This window comes from Odocoileus virginianus, chromosome 4, assembly GCF_023699985.2.
Source record: "Odocoileus virginianus isolate 20LAN1187 ecotype Illinois chromosome 4, Ovbor_1.2, whole genome shotgun sequence".
Lineage (NCBI taxonomy): Eukaryota > Metazoa > Chordata > Mammalia > Artiodactyla > Cervidae > Odocoileus > Odocoileus virginianus.
In genome coordinates, this window is record NC_069677.1 from 71,264,069 (window position 1) to 71,280,357 (window position 16,289).

Below are 16,289 nucleotides of genomic sequence, written 5' to 3' on the forward strand. Positions count from 1 at the left end.
GATTCAAATCATCATGTGGTTTTTATTCTTTACTTTGTTAATGCAATATATCATGTTGATTTATTTGTGTATATAGAACCATCCTTGCATCTGTGGAATACACTTGATAATGGTGTATGGTTCTTTTACTATACTATTGATATCTAATATTTTGTTTAGAATTTTTGCATTTATGTTCATCCAGGATGCTGGCATGTAATTTTTTTTGTAGTGTCTTTATCTGGTTTTGATATCAGCATAATGCTGGCTTCAGAGAATGAATTTAGAATAGTTCCTTCCTCTTCAATTTTTTTGAATAGTTTGAGGAGGATAGGTATTAACTCTTCCTTAAGTGTGTTGAATTTACCTGTTGTCTGGTCCTGGGCTTGTTTGTTGGGAGGTTTTTTAAAATTTCTAATTCAGTTTCATTACTAGGCATCTGTCTAGTATTTCTAGTATTAAATAAAAAAATTCAAATTTTGTTTTTCTTGATTCACTTTGGAAGGTTGCATGTTTCTGGCAACTTACCCATTTCTTCTAGGCTGTTCATTTTGTTGGCAAATAGTTGTTTATAGTAATCTTTTATGATCCTTTATATTTCTGTTGTGTCAATTGTAACTTCTTTGCTTTCAGGTCTGTTTTGCCTGATATTATTGCTACTACAGGTTTATTTTCATTTTCATTTGCATGAAATAGCTTTTTCTATCCCTTCACTTTCATTCTGTGTATGTCTTTAGATCTGAAGCCTGGGTATGCAGCATATAAACGGGTCTTGTTGTTTTAATCCATTCAGCCACCTTTCTCTTTTGATTGGAACATTTAGTCCATTTACATTTAAAGCAGTTATTGATAGGTATGTACTTATTGCCATTTTGTTAATTTTTTTGTAGTTCCTCTGTTCATTTCTTCTTTTCTGGTCCTGTAATTTGATGACTTTCTTTATTGTGTTGTTTCTATTCCTTTTTCTTTATTTTTTTGTGTGTATATTATAGGTTTTAGGTTTGTGGTTACCATGAGGTTCATAAACAACAACCTATGTAAACAGCAGTCTATTTAAATGGATGGTAATTTAAGTCAGAGCACATTCTAAAAGCACTACTTACCCCCCACCCCAGTATTTTATGTTTTTGACATATTTTGCATCTTTTTGTGTATGGTCTATTTGTTTCATATATAGGTGATTTTACTATTTTTGTCTTTTAACCTTCATATTAGCTTTGTAGGTGACTGACCTTTAGTACATGTTTGCCCTTACCAGTGATGTTTTTTCTCTCATGATTTTCATGCTTCTAGTTATGTCCTTGTCTTTTCAGTTTAAAGAAGTCCCTTTATCAGTTCTTATAAGGCTCAGTTAGTGGTGATGAACATTATTAGCTTTTACTTCTCTGTGAAACCCATTAACTCTACTTCAATTCTGAATGATAGTCTTGCCAGGTAGAGTATTCTTGGTTGTAATTTTTTTCTTTTAGCACTTTGAATACCATGTTAGTCTCTTCTGGCCTGAAAAGTTTCTGCTGACAAGTCAGCTGATAGCCTTATGTGGGTCCCTACTTAAAGATTTCTTCTTGGTCTTCAATGTTTGAGGTTTTAATTATAATGTATCTTGGTATGGGTCTCTTGGGTTCATCTTATTTGGGACTCTGTGCATCCTGGACTTGGATGTCTGTTTTGCTAGCTAGGTTAGGAAAGTTTTCAGTCATTTCTCTTCAAATATGTTTTGAAGAAAAATTTCTGTCTCTCTGTGACCCCTGTGAATGTTAATACACTTGATGTTGTCTCCCTTACCAGAGATCAAACCTGTGCCCCCTGTAGTGGAAGCATGGAGTTTGAACCATTGGACTACCATGGAAGTTCCAAGCTACCTTCATTTTAAAAATTATTATTATTTTATTTTTTTGCTGTTTTGATTGGGTAATATATCCACTACCCTGTCTCAGATTGTTGATCTATTCTTCTGCATCTTCTAGTCTGCTGTTGATTCCCTCTGGTGTATTTTTCATTTCTGTTAATCTATTTTCCAGTTCTGATTGGTTCTTTTCTATATCTTCTATCTCGTTGTTGCAGTTCTCACCAAGTTCATCCATTCTCCAGAGTTCAGTGAACAACTTTAAGACTATTAATTTGAACTTTTTATCTGGTTAATTGCTTATCTCCATTTTGTTTATTTTTCCCCTTGGTTTTGTCTTGTTTTCTCATTTGTCAGCTATTCCTGTGTCTCCTCATTTTGCCTCTCTGTATTTGTTTCTACATATTACAGCTACATCTCTCATTCTTGAAAGGCTGGCCCTATGTAAGTATCTGTGGGCCCAGTGGCACCATCACCCCAGGCCCCAGAGCGAGATCCTCCTGTCATCTCCTGTATGTGCTGTGTATGCCTTCTTGTTGTGGTTGGGCTGCAAGTGCTGTGTGTGCACTGGTAGATGGAGCTGGTCCCTGACCTGGCTAGCTGAGTGGCTTGGCTACAACTGCTGTTGACAACCTCGTGGGTAGGGCTAGCCCCCAGCCTGGCTGTCCGTGAAGCCTGGCTGTGACTGCTGTGGGTACATGAGTGTGCAAGGCTTGTCCTCTCTAGCAGGAGCCATTTCTGAGGGGCGCTGGTGCTGGTTGGGACTACTTGCCAGGTAGGGCAGGGTGGGTGCTATTTTGGAGGCACTGGTTGAGGTGGGTGGGTTGGGCAGTGTGAGTTCTCAGAGGAATGCTGGGGATGGGTCCAAGGTGTTAGGTAGGTTGATGGAGAGCGACAGAAATGGTACCTGGCAGAACAGGAGAGTAAAAACAAAAAGGATGCCCAACTGCAGTTCTATCACTGGAGAAAGATCCACCAGAAACCTGCCTTTTATGGCACATGCCCTAAAATAAGTCTCCCTCTTGTATGATCCAGGTGCTTTTCAAGCTGCTGTCTCTGTGCAGGGACTCAGAGTAAGTGAGCTTGTGTGAGTTTTTCAAGAGCAGAGCTTTATTTTCCCACAGTCCTTAGGCTCTCCTGGACATAAGCCCAGCTGATTTTCAAAGCCAGACATTGTGGGGATTCATCAACTCATCTTCCCTGAGTAGGCCTATGGCCCATGAAGCCCGACATAGGGCTTGAGCCTCTTGCTCCTCAAGGGGGGACCTCCTCGGTTATCGTACGCCTGCTGCTTGCGGCATTGTCTCAGGGGCATGGGTTCTGTTGGAATCCATCTCTGCCTCTCCTGTCTGTCTTGATGTGGCCTTTTATTTATATCTAGAGTTGTAGAAAATTTGTTCTGCTAGTTTTCAGGTTGTTCTCAAAGACAGCTGTTCCATATAAAGTAGTTTTAGTGTGTCTGTGGGAGGAGATGAGCTTAGTTTTTCTTTTTCTGCCATCTTGACCTGGACTCTCCCAGAAACATTTAGCTTTGAAAACCAACGAGACTAGAGTCCATGAGTCCTACAAGGCTATACTGAAGTGAGAAAAGGCTCTTAAAGTGTTTGTATGCTTGGTCTCACCTGCACCACGGCCCAGTTTAGAAGCAGCCACTATAAAGGTGCCAGGTTTTCTATTAAGGAGGCGAATTTCTTTATCTTTAAGCCTTGGCCTAAGGGACAAGCATCTGATTTAATGCACATCTAGGGGCCTCCTGGCTACGCTGAAAGGACAGACACTAGCAGGCACCATCTTTACACTCTCTCTGTGGCTCACTCCAGCCAGAGGGCACCAATTTCCCACTCTCTCACTGCTTTACAGAACACCAGTATCTCACCAGTGTCCTGGCTTTTATGTCAGGTGCTCCAGCTTTTATTGCACCACCTGGGGGAATGCCACTTGATTGCCTGGCTCGGGAAGCCAGCATGGCTATGGTACCATAGCATGGGACCATAACAATTTGAGACAGTTCTTAGCAGGCTACCATATCCAGGGGACAGCACAGACAGCAGACCAGAAAACACTCCTAGTCTTTCAGTGAGAAGCCTATTTGCTTAACCAGGAACTTGGGCCTGAGGGGCAGGCTTCTGATTTGGCACACATCCATAGGTCAACAGAAGAGCTCTCAGGGAATGAGGACTGATGGATGCAATCTCTGAGCGTCCCCTCTGCCATCTCTAGCTGGTTGTATCTTTCAGAAAAGAGCTTATAATAAACTTGTCTGACACCTTGATTACTGGCTGCCTCCAGGGACATCTCTGGATTGTCTGGCTCTGGTGGCCAACAGGGCTATACTCATCGGTTCCACAGGACTGTAACCAAAGGAGAAAGAATTCTTAAAGAGCTGCCACTCCCAGGGCAAAGCAAGAGGCAACACACCCAGGAGCCCAGCCTGTTAAAGAAGCCTATCAGCCTACCATCACAGCTGGTCAGAGGGAGAGAGATCCTTCATCAGACACAGGCTAAGGGCGACCCTTCCCGGAGGCCTCAGAGGGCGGGCTTCTTCACACTGTCTGCTGTACCCCAGAGCCCCAGCAGCTCCGGGTGAGGGATTTCTGTGCACGTCTGCTGCCCCGGGTTTATATCTGGAGCCCTGGTTTTACCAGCTGCCACCCAGGGGGCACCTGATCACCTGGTTCTGGTGGCCAGGGGGCCTTGCATTCCGAGGTACCATGAGACTATAACAGCTGGAGAGACAGTTCATTGTAAGCTACCAAACCAGAGCACTATGCAAACAGCAGAGTGAAATATAAACCCACCAGTCTTTCTGTGAAAAATGTGTACTTATGTGTGCTGGAGCACTGGCTTTAGCCACAGGCCTTGGGTTTGGCTCACATTTAGGGCCCTATGGAGGTGCTTTTAGGGAACACAAGGTGATGGATGCCATCCTTTCACTCTCACTTTGTCTTGCCTCAGCCTACCAGTACCTCCCAGAAAGGAATTTAGATAGTTATTTAGCACCCCTGATTTTTTTGACTGTTGCCCAGGGATATCTCCCAATTAGTTAGTTCTGATGGCAAGTGGGACTTATACTTGTGGTGCCGTAAGATTTTATACATTTGCATAATTTAAGAGCTGCTGATGAGAGTCTCCCACTTCCCTGGTGACTCAAGACGGTAAAGTGTCTGCCTGCAATGCGGGAGACCTGGGTTTGATCCCTGGGTTGGGAATATCCCTTGGAAAAGGACATGGCAACCCACTCCAGTACTCTTGTCTGGAAAATTCCATGGCTAGCTTTTAATCAGCCTGAATCTAGCTGCTGCCTGAGATCCTTCCTTTCGGACACTGACAAGTCTTCACATACTCTTAACTACTGGGAACCATCAAACTTAAAATAGGATGCTTGGATGAGTACAGAGGTTTGAAAGACAATCAAGAGCTAGGGCAGAGTTGAACCATAATGTTCATGTCCTATGTGAAGCCACTTCAAGATTGGGAGAGGGATTTGTTTTATCTAATGCATAGAAACTAACACGGGGAGTCAAGCACAATGAAGAAAGAGAGAAAGATGTTCCAAACTAAAGAACAAGGGAAAAAAATCCTTAATGAAATTGAGATAACTGACTAACCTGATAAAGAGTTCAAAATAAAGGTCATAAAAATCCTCACAAAACTCAGAAGAAGAAAGAATGAATACAGTGAGAACTTCAACAAAGACAGAAAATATATAAAAAAGTGCTAAACAGAAGTTACAGAGTTGAAGAATACAATAATGGAATGAAATACACTAGGGGAGTCCAGCAGCAGACTAGATGAAGCGAAGAAAGGATCAATGAACTCAAAGACGGAATTCATACAGTCAGGAGCAAAAGTCACAAAGAATGAAGTAACGTGAAGACTGCTTAAATGACTTATGCAACAGTATCAAACAGACCAATATTTGCATTACAGGGGTCTGAAAAGGAGAAGAGACAGAGAAAGAGGCAGAAACAGAAAACTTAATTGAAATAATGGCTGAAAACACTCCTAACATGGTGAAAGAAACAGACATCTGGATCTAGGGAGCCCAGAGAATTCCAAAACAGAGAAACCCGAAGAGATCCACAGGAACACATATTAAAGTGTAAAAAGCTAAAGACAAGAAGAGAATCTTAAAAGCAGCAAGAGAAAAACAAAACTAGCTGCATACAAGGAAACCCATATAAGATGATGAGTTGATTTTTCAGCAGAAAAATTGTAGACCACAGGGGAGCAGCATGGTATATTTAAAGTGTGGAGTACTCTAGCCCAGAGTGCTCTACCAGGCATTGTTTTCATCAAGAACTGAAGAAGAGATAAAGAGTTTTCCAGACAAGCAAAGCTAACAGAGTTTATTACCACTAAACTGGCCTTACAAGAAATAAAAGTACTTTTTTAAAACTGAAAAAAATGGGGCTAATTAGTAACAAGAAAACACATGAAAGTATATATCTCACAGGTAATGACAAATACATAGTAAAGATGGTGAATTATTTATAAAATATGAAAGTTAAAATATAAAAGTAGTAAAAATCACTATTATTAATACATATATAAAAGATGTAAAATGTGACAATAAAAAATGACAGGAGAGAGCAAGAATGTAGAGCTCTAGAATGCATTCAAACTTAAGTTAAAATAGAGTGTTCTTAACATAATTTTTTTATGTAAGCCCCATGGTAACCAAAAAGCAATAACCTATAAGAGATACACAAAAGATAAAGAAATCTAAGCATACCATGAAAGTCATCACACTATAAAGAGAACATAAGAAGAAAGAAACAGAGAACTACAATAACAATCAGAAAACAATTAACAAAATGGCAGTAAATACATAACTATCAATAATTACTTTAAATGTAAATGGACTAAATTCTCCAATCAAAGGACACAAACTGGCTAAATGGATAAGAAAACAAGACCTAGCTATATGCTGCATACAAAAATTCACTGACTGTAAAGACATGCGCAGACTGAAAGTGAAGGAATGGAAAATGATTTCACTCAAATGGAAACAAAAAGAAAGCTGGGTTAGCAATACTTGTGTCAGACAAAAGACTTTATATAATAAAGACTGTAATAAGAGGGAAGGAACGGCATTGCAGAATGATATAGAAATCAACATGAGGACATATCATTTGTAAATATTTATGCACCTCAATATATAAAACAAATACTACCAGACTTAAATGGACAAATAGGCAGCAATACAATAATAGGTGGCAATACAACAATAGTAAGATACTTAACTACCACAATTTCATCAATGAATACATCATTCAGATAGAAAATCAGTGAGGAAACATATCTTAAATGACATGTCATATGAGCTTAATTGATACATACAAAACATTCCATCAAAAGCAGCAAAATACACTCTTCACAAATGACATGAGAGTTTCTTCAAGATAGATCATACATTATGCTATAAAACATGTCAATAAATTTAAGAAAGTTCAAATTTTATCAAGCATCTTTTCTGACAGTTGTATAAAACTAGAAATTAATTGCAAGAAGAAAACTGGGAAATTCTCAAATATGTAGCAATTAAACAACATGATACTGAACAACCAACATATCAAAGAAATAAAAGAAGGCAAAAAATACCTTGAGATAAATGAAAATCAAAATACAACATACCAAAACTTACAGGATATAGTGAAAGTTGTTCTAAGGGGAAAATTCATAGTGATAAATGCTTATATCAAAACCCAAGAAATATCTCAAATAATAACTGAACTTTAATCCTCCAGCAACTAGAGAGATTAGAACAAATGAAACCCAAAAGTAATAGAAGGAAGGAAACAACAAAGATCAGAGTGGAAATAAATGAAAAAGAGGTTAAAAAGACAATAAAAAGTCAATGGAACTAAGAGCTGGTCCTTTGAAAAGATGAACAAAATTGAAAACCTGCAGCTATACTCCCAAAGAGAGAGAAGTCAAATAAAACCAGAAGTGAAAGTGAAAACATTAATAGTGACAGTACTGAAATACAAAGGATTATAGGAGGCTACTATGAACAATTACACACCAACAAACTTGACAAGCTAGAAAAAAATGGATAAACTCCTAAAAACATACAACCTACCAAGATTTGAATTACGAAAAAAAGAAAATCTGAACAGTCTAATTACTAGTAAGGTGATTGAATCAGTAATGAAAAACCTCCCAACAAAGTAAAGTCTAGGACCAGATTTACTAGTGAATTCTATAAAACATCTAAAAAGAATTAACACTGGTTCTCTCAAACTATTCTAAAAGACAGGAGAGGAAGGAATATCCAAACTAATTTTGAGGCCAGCATTACCCCCAAATAACAAAATCAGACAAGGATGCCACAAGAAAATTACAGGCCAATATTTATGATAATTATAGATGAAAAAACCTCAACAAAATATTAGTAAACCAAATGCAACAACAAAGTAAAAGGTTCATAAACCAAGATTCATTTCAGTTCAACATCTGCAAATCAATCAAGGTGATACAACGTACATGAACAAAAGGAAGGGTAAGAAACATATGATCATCTGAATAGATGTGGAAAAAGTGTTTGACAAAATTCAACATCCATTAATTATAACAACTCTCAACAAAGTGGGTATAGTGGGAACGTATCTCAACATAATAAGGGACATAGTGATAAATGCTTATATCAAAACCCAAGAAATATCTCAAACAAACAGCTGAACTTTAATCCTCCAGGAACTAGAAAGAGTAGAACAAATGAAACCCAAGAGTAATAGAAGGAAAGAAACAACAAAGATCAGAGTGGAAATAAATGAAAAAGAGATTTAAAAGATAATAAAAAGTCAATGAAACTAAGAGCTGGTTCTTTGAAAAGATGAAGCTTTTCAGCTAACATTATACTCAATGGTGAAAAGCTGGAAGCTTTTCCTCTAAGACTAAGAACAAGAAAAGGGTACTCACTCTTGCTACTTTTACTCTATGTAGTACTGGAAGTCCTAGCTGGGACAATTAGGCAAGAGAAAGAAAGAAAAGCTAACCAAATTTAAAATGAAGAATTAAACTGTCACTAGGTGCAGATAATATTATATATAGAAAACCTTAAGATTTTACCAAGAGACTGTTAAAAACTAATAAACACAATAAAATTGCAAGATACAAAATCAATATACAAAATCCTTTTGCATTTCTACACAGTAACAATGAACTAGCAGGAAGAGAAATTAATAAATCCATTTACCACTGCATCAAGAATGAAGTAAAATATATGGAAATAAATTTAAGCAAAGAGGTGAAATATCTGTGTACTTAAACTTATAGGACACTGATGAATGAAACTGAAGCTACACATAAATTGAGATATTTCATTCTAATGCACTGGAATAATTAATGTTGTCAAAATGTCCCTACTACCCAAAGTCATCTACAGATTAAATGCAATTCCTATAAAAATTCCAATGACATTTTCCACATAAATAAAACAATCCTAAAATTTGTATGGAATTATACAAGATCCCAACTTGTCAAAGCAAACTTGAGCAAGAAGAACAAAACCAGAGCATCACATTACCTCATTTAAATTATACTACAACACTATAATAATCAAAACACTATGGCTGTCACAAAAATAGACACGTAGATTAGTGGGACAGAATAGGGCCCTGAAATCAATCTACACATATATGATCAATTGATTTATAACAAAGGAGCCAAGAATATACAATATACAAGAATATACAATGGGGGAAAGAACATCTGTTCAATAATGGGTATTGTGAAGAATGGACAGCTTTATGCAAACAAAACTGTACCACTGTCTTACATTACACACGGAAACCAACTCAAAATGGATTAAAGACTTGAATATAAGACCTGAAACCAAGCTTCTAGGCTGTGATCTCCTTGACACTGGTCTTGGCAATGTTTTTTTTGGGTCTGACACCAAAAGCAAATCAATAAAATAAAAAATACATGAGTCAGCCACATCAAACTAAAAAGCTTCTGCACAGCAAAGGTGAGGTGAGATGAAGTCGCTCAGTCGTGTCCGATTCTTTGCGACCCCGTGGAGTGTAGCCTATCAGGCTCCTCCGTCCACGGGATTTTCCTGGCAAGAATACTGGGAGTGGGTTGCCATTTCCTTCTCCAGAGAAACAGAGAAGATCTGCACAGCAAAGGAAACCATCAAAAATAAAAAAATAAAAAGACAACCTACTGAATAAAATATTTGCAAATTACATAGCTGATATGGCATTAATATTCAAAATATATAAAGAACTTATAAAACTCAACAGCAAAAAAAACCAAAAACAAAAACCTGAAAAAATGGCAGAGGATCTTAGTAGACATCTTCCCAGGAAGAGAGAAGAATGGGGGGAAAGACATACAACGGCCAACAGGTACATGGAAAGATGCTGAACATCACTGATTATCAGGGAGATGAAAATCAAAATCACAATGAGACACCTCGTACCTGTCAGAATGACTGTTACCCAAAAGACAACTGTTAGCAAGGATGTGAAGAAAAGGGAATCCTTGTGAACTGTGAAACATATATTAGTGTAGCCACTATGGAACACAGTAGGGAGTTCCTTAAAAAATTGCAAATAGAACTACCATATGATCTAGCAGTTCCACTTCTGGGTATTTATCAAAAGGAAAAACAACATCCCTAAAAGATATTTACCCCCTTGTTCACTGTACAGCTAATATATGGAAACAACCTATATGTCCATCAATGGATGAACAGGTAAAGAAAATATGGTATATACACACAATGTAATATATTTCAGCTATAAAGAATGAAATATTGCCATTTGTGACAACATGGATGGATATTGAGGGCATTATGTAACTGAGTTAAGTCAGATCAAGAAAGGTAAATCCTGTATGATCTCACATATGGACTTTAAAGACCACCACCACTACCACCACCAAAACCCAAAATCAAGAGATCACACATAAGAGAACAGATTGGTGTTTGCCAGAGGTGGAGGGTAGAGAGTGTGTGAAATGGCTTAAGGGGGTCAAATACTACAAAGTTCTAATTATAAAATAACTCCTAGGGATATAATGTATGGTATGGTACCTAGAGCTTATAACACTGTATTGCATATTTGAAAGGTGCTAAATGAGTAGTAGATCTTAGAAGTTGTCATCACAAGAAAAGTGTAACCATATATGGTGACAGATTAAGCAGACTTATTGAAATGATCTTTTTGAAGACCTTTTTGATCTTCATGAACAGTGAATCATGAAGTACATCAGAAATTAAATTAATGTTATAGGTCAATGATACCAAAAAAAGGAAGGAAAAAAGGAGGTAGAAAAAGAAAAAGAAAAGACACAAATTGCAACTGTAGTAATTTGATATGAGGCCAGTCTTTTTTCCTGGGGGGAGGTAGGCCAAGAGACTTTATTTATATGGAATCATGAGAAACGCTGGGCTGGAAGAAGCACAAGCTGGAATCAAGATTGCCGGGAGAAATATCAACAACCTCAGATATGCAGATGACACCACCCTTATGGCAGAAAGTGAAGAGGAACTATAAGAGCCTCTTGATGAAAGTGAAAGAGGAAGAGTGAAAAAGTTGCCTTGAAACTCAACATTCAGAAAACTAAGATCATGGCATCTGGTCCCATCAGTTCATGGGAAATAGATGGGAAAACAGTGGAAACAGTGTCAGACTTTATTTTTTTGGGCTCCAAAATCACTGCAGATGGTGACTGCAGCCATGAAATTAAAAGATGCTTACTCCTTGGAAGGGAAGTTATGACCAACCTAGATAGCATATTAAAAAGCAGAGACATTACTTTGCCAACAAAGGTCTGTCTAGTCAAGGCTATGGTTTTTCCAGTGGTCATGTATGGATGTGAACGTTGGACTGTAAAGAAAGTTGAGTGCTGAAAAATTGATGCTTTTGAACTGTGGTGTTGGAGAAGACTCTTGAGAGTCCCTTGGACTGCAAGGAGATCCAACCAGTCTATCCTAAAGAAGATTAGTCCTGGGTGTTCATAGGAAGGACTGATGCTGAAGCTGAAACTCCAATCCTTTGGTCACCTCATGCGAAGAGTTGACTCATTGGAAAAGACCCTGATGCTGGGAGGGATTGGGGGCAGGAGGAGAAGGGGACGACAGAGGATGAGATGGTTGGATGGCATCACCAACTCATGGACATGAGTTTGAGTAAACTCTGGGAGTTGGTGATGGACAAGGAGGCCTGGGGTGCTGCAATTCATGGGGTCGCAAAGAGTCAGACATGACTGAGTGACTGAACTGAACTGACAGCTGATTTATAATATTGTATTAGTTTAAGGTGTACAGCAAAGTGATTCAGATGTATGTATTTTTCAGAGTATTTTCCATTACAGGTTATTATATATACAATATATTGACTAGAATTATGTGGATTTATTTCTCATCTGCCCATATTTTGACTTTTTTAAAAAAATTTTTGAGTTTTATGAACTGTTTATATATTTTGGAAATTGACCCCTTGTTAGTCCCATCATTTGCAAATGTTTTCTCCCATTCTGTTTTTTTCATTTTGTCAATGGCTTCTTTTGCTGTGCAAAAGCTTTTAAATTTGATTAGGTTCCCTTTACTTATTTTTGCTTTTCTTTCTCTTGCCTTGGGAGACTGATCTAAGAAAATACTGCTACAACTTATATCAGAGGATGTTTTGCCCAAGTTAAGAGGCCAGTCATTGAAGTCTGTACTTTCAAGGGCTTTGAGTCAGAAAAAAAATTACCTTAATAATTTACTGTGGTTAAAAAGACCATTACATTTGCTTCTAAATCAGTTACTATTTGAGAAAGAGAGTTTCTTTAGAGCCCAGAAAATGTCACTTGCCACAAGCATAATCAGTTTTCTCGATACCCTTTATTATTTATTTTCCAACATCCTTTATCGAAGAGACTATCCTTTCTTCATGTATGTTCTTGGCACCTTTGTTGAAGATCAATTGAACATAAATGCATGAGTTTATTTCTGGATTCTCTATTCTATTAGTGTATGTGTGTATGTATGTTTTTATGCAATATGATGCTGTTTTATTATAGCTTTGTAGTATATTTTGAAATCAAGTAGAATGATGCCTTCAGCTTTGTTTTTGTTTCTTAAGATTGCTTTGTGCTCTTTTCTAGGACCATATGAATTTTAGAATTGTTCTTCTATTTTTGTGAAAAATTTCATAGGAATCTTGATAGGTATTGCATTGAATCCGTAGATAACTTGGAGAAGCATTTTTTTTCATTTAAACAATTTATTAATGTATAATTAATATACAATAAATTGGACATATTTAGTTATATATATATATATATAACTACTACTATAATCAAGAAAGCTACCTGGTCCCAGTGGTTAAGACTCTGGGCTTCCACTGCAGGGACACAGGTTTGATCCCTGGCTGGGGAACTAAGATCCCATATGCTGAGTGGCCAAAAAATAAATTGAAAAAAAAAAAAAAAAAGCAACCATATCATCACCCCCAAATGTTCTTCATGCATTTTGTAAACCCTTCCCATGTCCCCTCCTGCTTACTGGCACCCCACCCCCAGGAAACCACCTGTTTTCTGTTGCAATAGATTAGGTTACAATGTTAGGATTTTATATCCATGAACCCATACAGTATGCACTCTTTTATCTGGTTTCTTTCACTCACCATAACTATTCTGAGATTCATCTGTGTTTTTTATATGCATCAGTAGTCTATTACTTTTTACTGCTGAGTGGTCTTCAAGTTTGCATAATCAGTTCAGTTGCTCAGTCGTGTCCGACTCTTTGCCACCCCATAGATTGCAGCATGCCAGGCTTCCCAGTCCATCATCAACTCCTGGAGTTCACTCAAACTCATGTCCATTGAGTCAGGGATACCATCCAACCATCTCATCCTCTGTTGTTCCCTTCTCTCATCTTCAATCTTTCCCAGCATCAGGGTCTTTTCCAAAGAGTCAGTTCTTCTCATCAGGTGGCCAAAGTCAAAACTGGAGTTTCAGCTTCAGCATCAGTCCTTCCAATGAATATTCAGGATTGATTTCCTTCAGGATGGACTGGTTGGATCTCCTTGCTGTCCAAGGGACTCTCCAACATCTTTTCCAACGTCTTTTCCAACATCACAGTTCAAAAGCATCAATTCTTCTGTGCTCGGCTTTCCTTATAGTCCAACTCTCACATCCATACATGGCTACTGGAGAAACCATAGCTTTGACTAGATGGATCTTTGTTGGCAAAGTAATGTCTCTGCTTTTTAATATGCTATCTAGGTTGGTCATAACTTTCCTTCCAAGGAGCAAGCATCTTTTAATTTCATGGCTGCAGTCACCATCTGCAATGATTTTGGAGCTCAAAAAATTAAAAGTCTGTCACTGTTTCTATTGTTTCCCCATCTATTTGCCATGAAGTGATGGGACTGGATGCCGTGATCTTAGTTTTCTGAATGGTGAGTTTTAAGCCAACTTTTTCACTCCCCTCTTTCATTTTCATTAAGAGGCTCTTTAGTTCTTTTTTGCTTTCTGCTGTAAGGGTGGTGTCATCTGCATATATGAGGTTATTGATATTTCTCCCAGCAATCTTGATGCCAGCTTATGCTTCATCCAGCCCACCATTTCGCATGATGTACTCTGCATATAAGTTAAATAAGCAGGGTGACAATATACAGCTATGATGTACTCCTTTCCTGATTTGGAACCAGTCTGTTGTTCCATGTCCAGTTCTAACTGTTGCTTCTTGACCTGTATACAGATTTCTCAGGAGGCAGGTCAGGTGGTCTGGTATTCCCATTTCTTTAAGAATTTTCCACAGTAATCAGTTTTCTTTTGAGACCTGTTCATCATATCAGTTTCCTAAAGCTGCCTTAAAAATTATACCACAAACTATGTGGCTTTAAAAGTTTTTCTCTTTCAAGTTCTGGAGGGAAGCATGGATATTTTAACAAGATTCTTCTAAAACATTAAGATGGGATATCTTTCCATTTTTTGTATCCTCTTAAAATTCTTTCATCAAGATTTTATATATTTCAGTATACAGATCTTTAATTTCCTTGGTCAAATGTATTCCTATGTGTTTCATTTCAATTGATGCTATTTGTACACGGGAAGATTTTCTTAAATCCCTTTTCAAATACTCTGTTGTCAGTGTACAGAAATGCAACTAATTTTTGTAGGTTCATTTAATATACTGCAACTTTCCAATATTCATTTGTTTTTTTCTAACAGATTTTGTGGTCTTAAGGGTTTTCTATATATAACATTATGCAATTTGCAAAGAAAAAATTTACTCTTTTCCTGGTCTGGGTACTTCTTCTTTACTTTTCTTGACCAATTATTCTGGCTAAGACTTCTACTTCAGTAAGTGGCAAGAGTGGGCTTCCTTGTCTTGATCTTAGAGGAAAAGCTTTCACCTTTTTACCACTGAGTATGATGTTAGTTGTGGACTTGTCATGCATACGTGCGTGCTAAGTTGCTTCAGTCATTTCCAACTCTTTGTGACCCTATGAACTGTAGCCTGCCAGGGCCCTCTGCCCATGGGATTCTCCAGGCAAGAATACTGGAGTGGGTTGCCATGCCGTTCTCCAGGGGATCTTCCCAACCCAGGGACTGAACCTGCTTCTCTTATGTCTCCTGCATTGGCAAGTGAGTTTGTTATCACTAGTGCCAAGTGGGAAGCCTGGGACTTGTCATACATAGCCTTTATTATGTTGAGGTACTTTCATTCTACACCTAATTTGATGAGACTTTTTTAATCTCTTTAATTGAAAAGTTGTTCAATTGTTTCAAATGCTTTTCTGTATCTATTGAGTTGACCATATAACTTTTATCCTTTATTCTTTTAATGTGGCATATGACAATTTACAGATTTGCATGTCAAACCATCCTTGCATCCTAAGCATAAACCCCACTTAATCATGGTATATGATCATTTTAATGTGTTGAATTCAGTTTGCCAGTATTTTGAGAATTTCTGTATCTATGTTTATTAGAAATATTAGCTTATAATTTTCTTATCTTATAGTTTCCTTATCGGACTTTGGTAGAAGGGTAATGCTGGCTTCATAAAATGAATTTGAGAGTATTCCCTCTTCACATTTTAAGAGGAGTTTTAGAATAATTTGGATTCATTCTTTCATTGGCAGAATTCAACTGTAAAATCATTAGGTCTTGAACTTTTCTTTCTTGGAATGTTTCTGATTTTTTATTCTATCTCCTTACTCACTCATTACTGGCCTGTTCAGACTTCCTTATTCAGTCTTGGTAGGTTGCATGTTTCGAGGAATTTCATTCTTTTAGGTTATCCAATTTCTTGCTATGTAAGTATTTACATAAATCAACTCTGAATACTCACTGGAGGGACTGATGCTGAAGTTGAAGCTCCAATACTTTGGTCACCTGATGGGAAGAGCTGACTCACTGGAAAAGACCCTGATGCTGGGAAATACTGAGGGCAGGAGGAGTAGGGGGTGACACAGGATGAGATGGTTGGATGGCATCACCGACTCAATGGACA

At 37.7% G+C, this 16,289-nt stretch overlaps 1 protein-coding gene across 3 annotated transcripts in view; it reads right to left on the bottom strand.

Moving 5' to 3' along the window:
* PPP2R3A (protein phosphatase 2 regulatory subunit B''alpha) overlaps positions 1-16,289 on the bottom strand; it is a 218,635-nt gene that overhangs the window by 36,518 nt on the left and 165,828 nt on the right. The window lies entirely within an intron of this gene.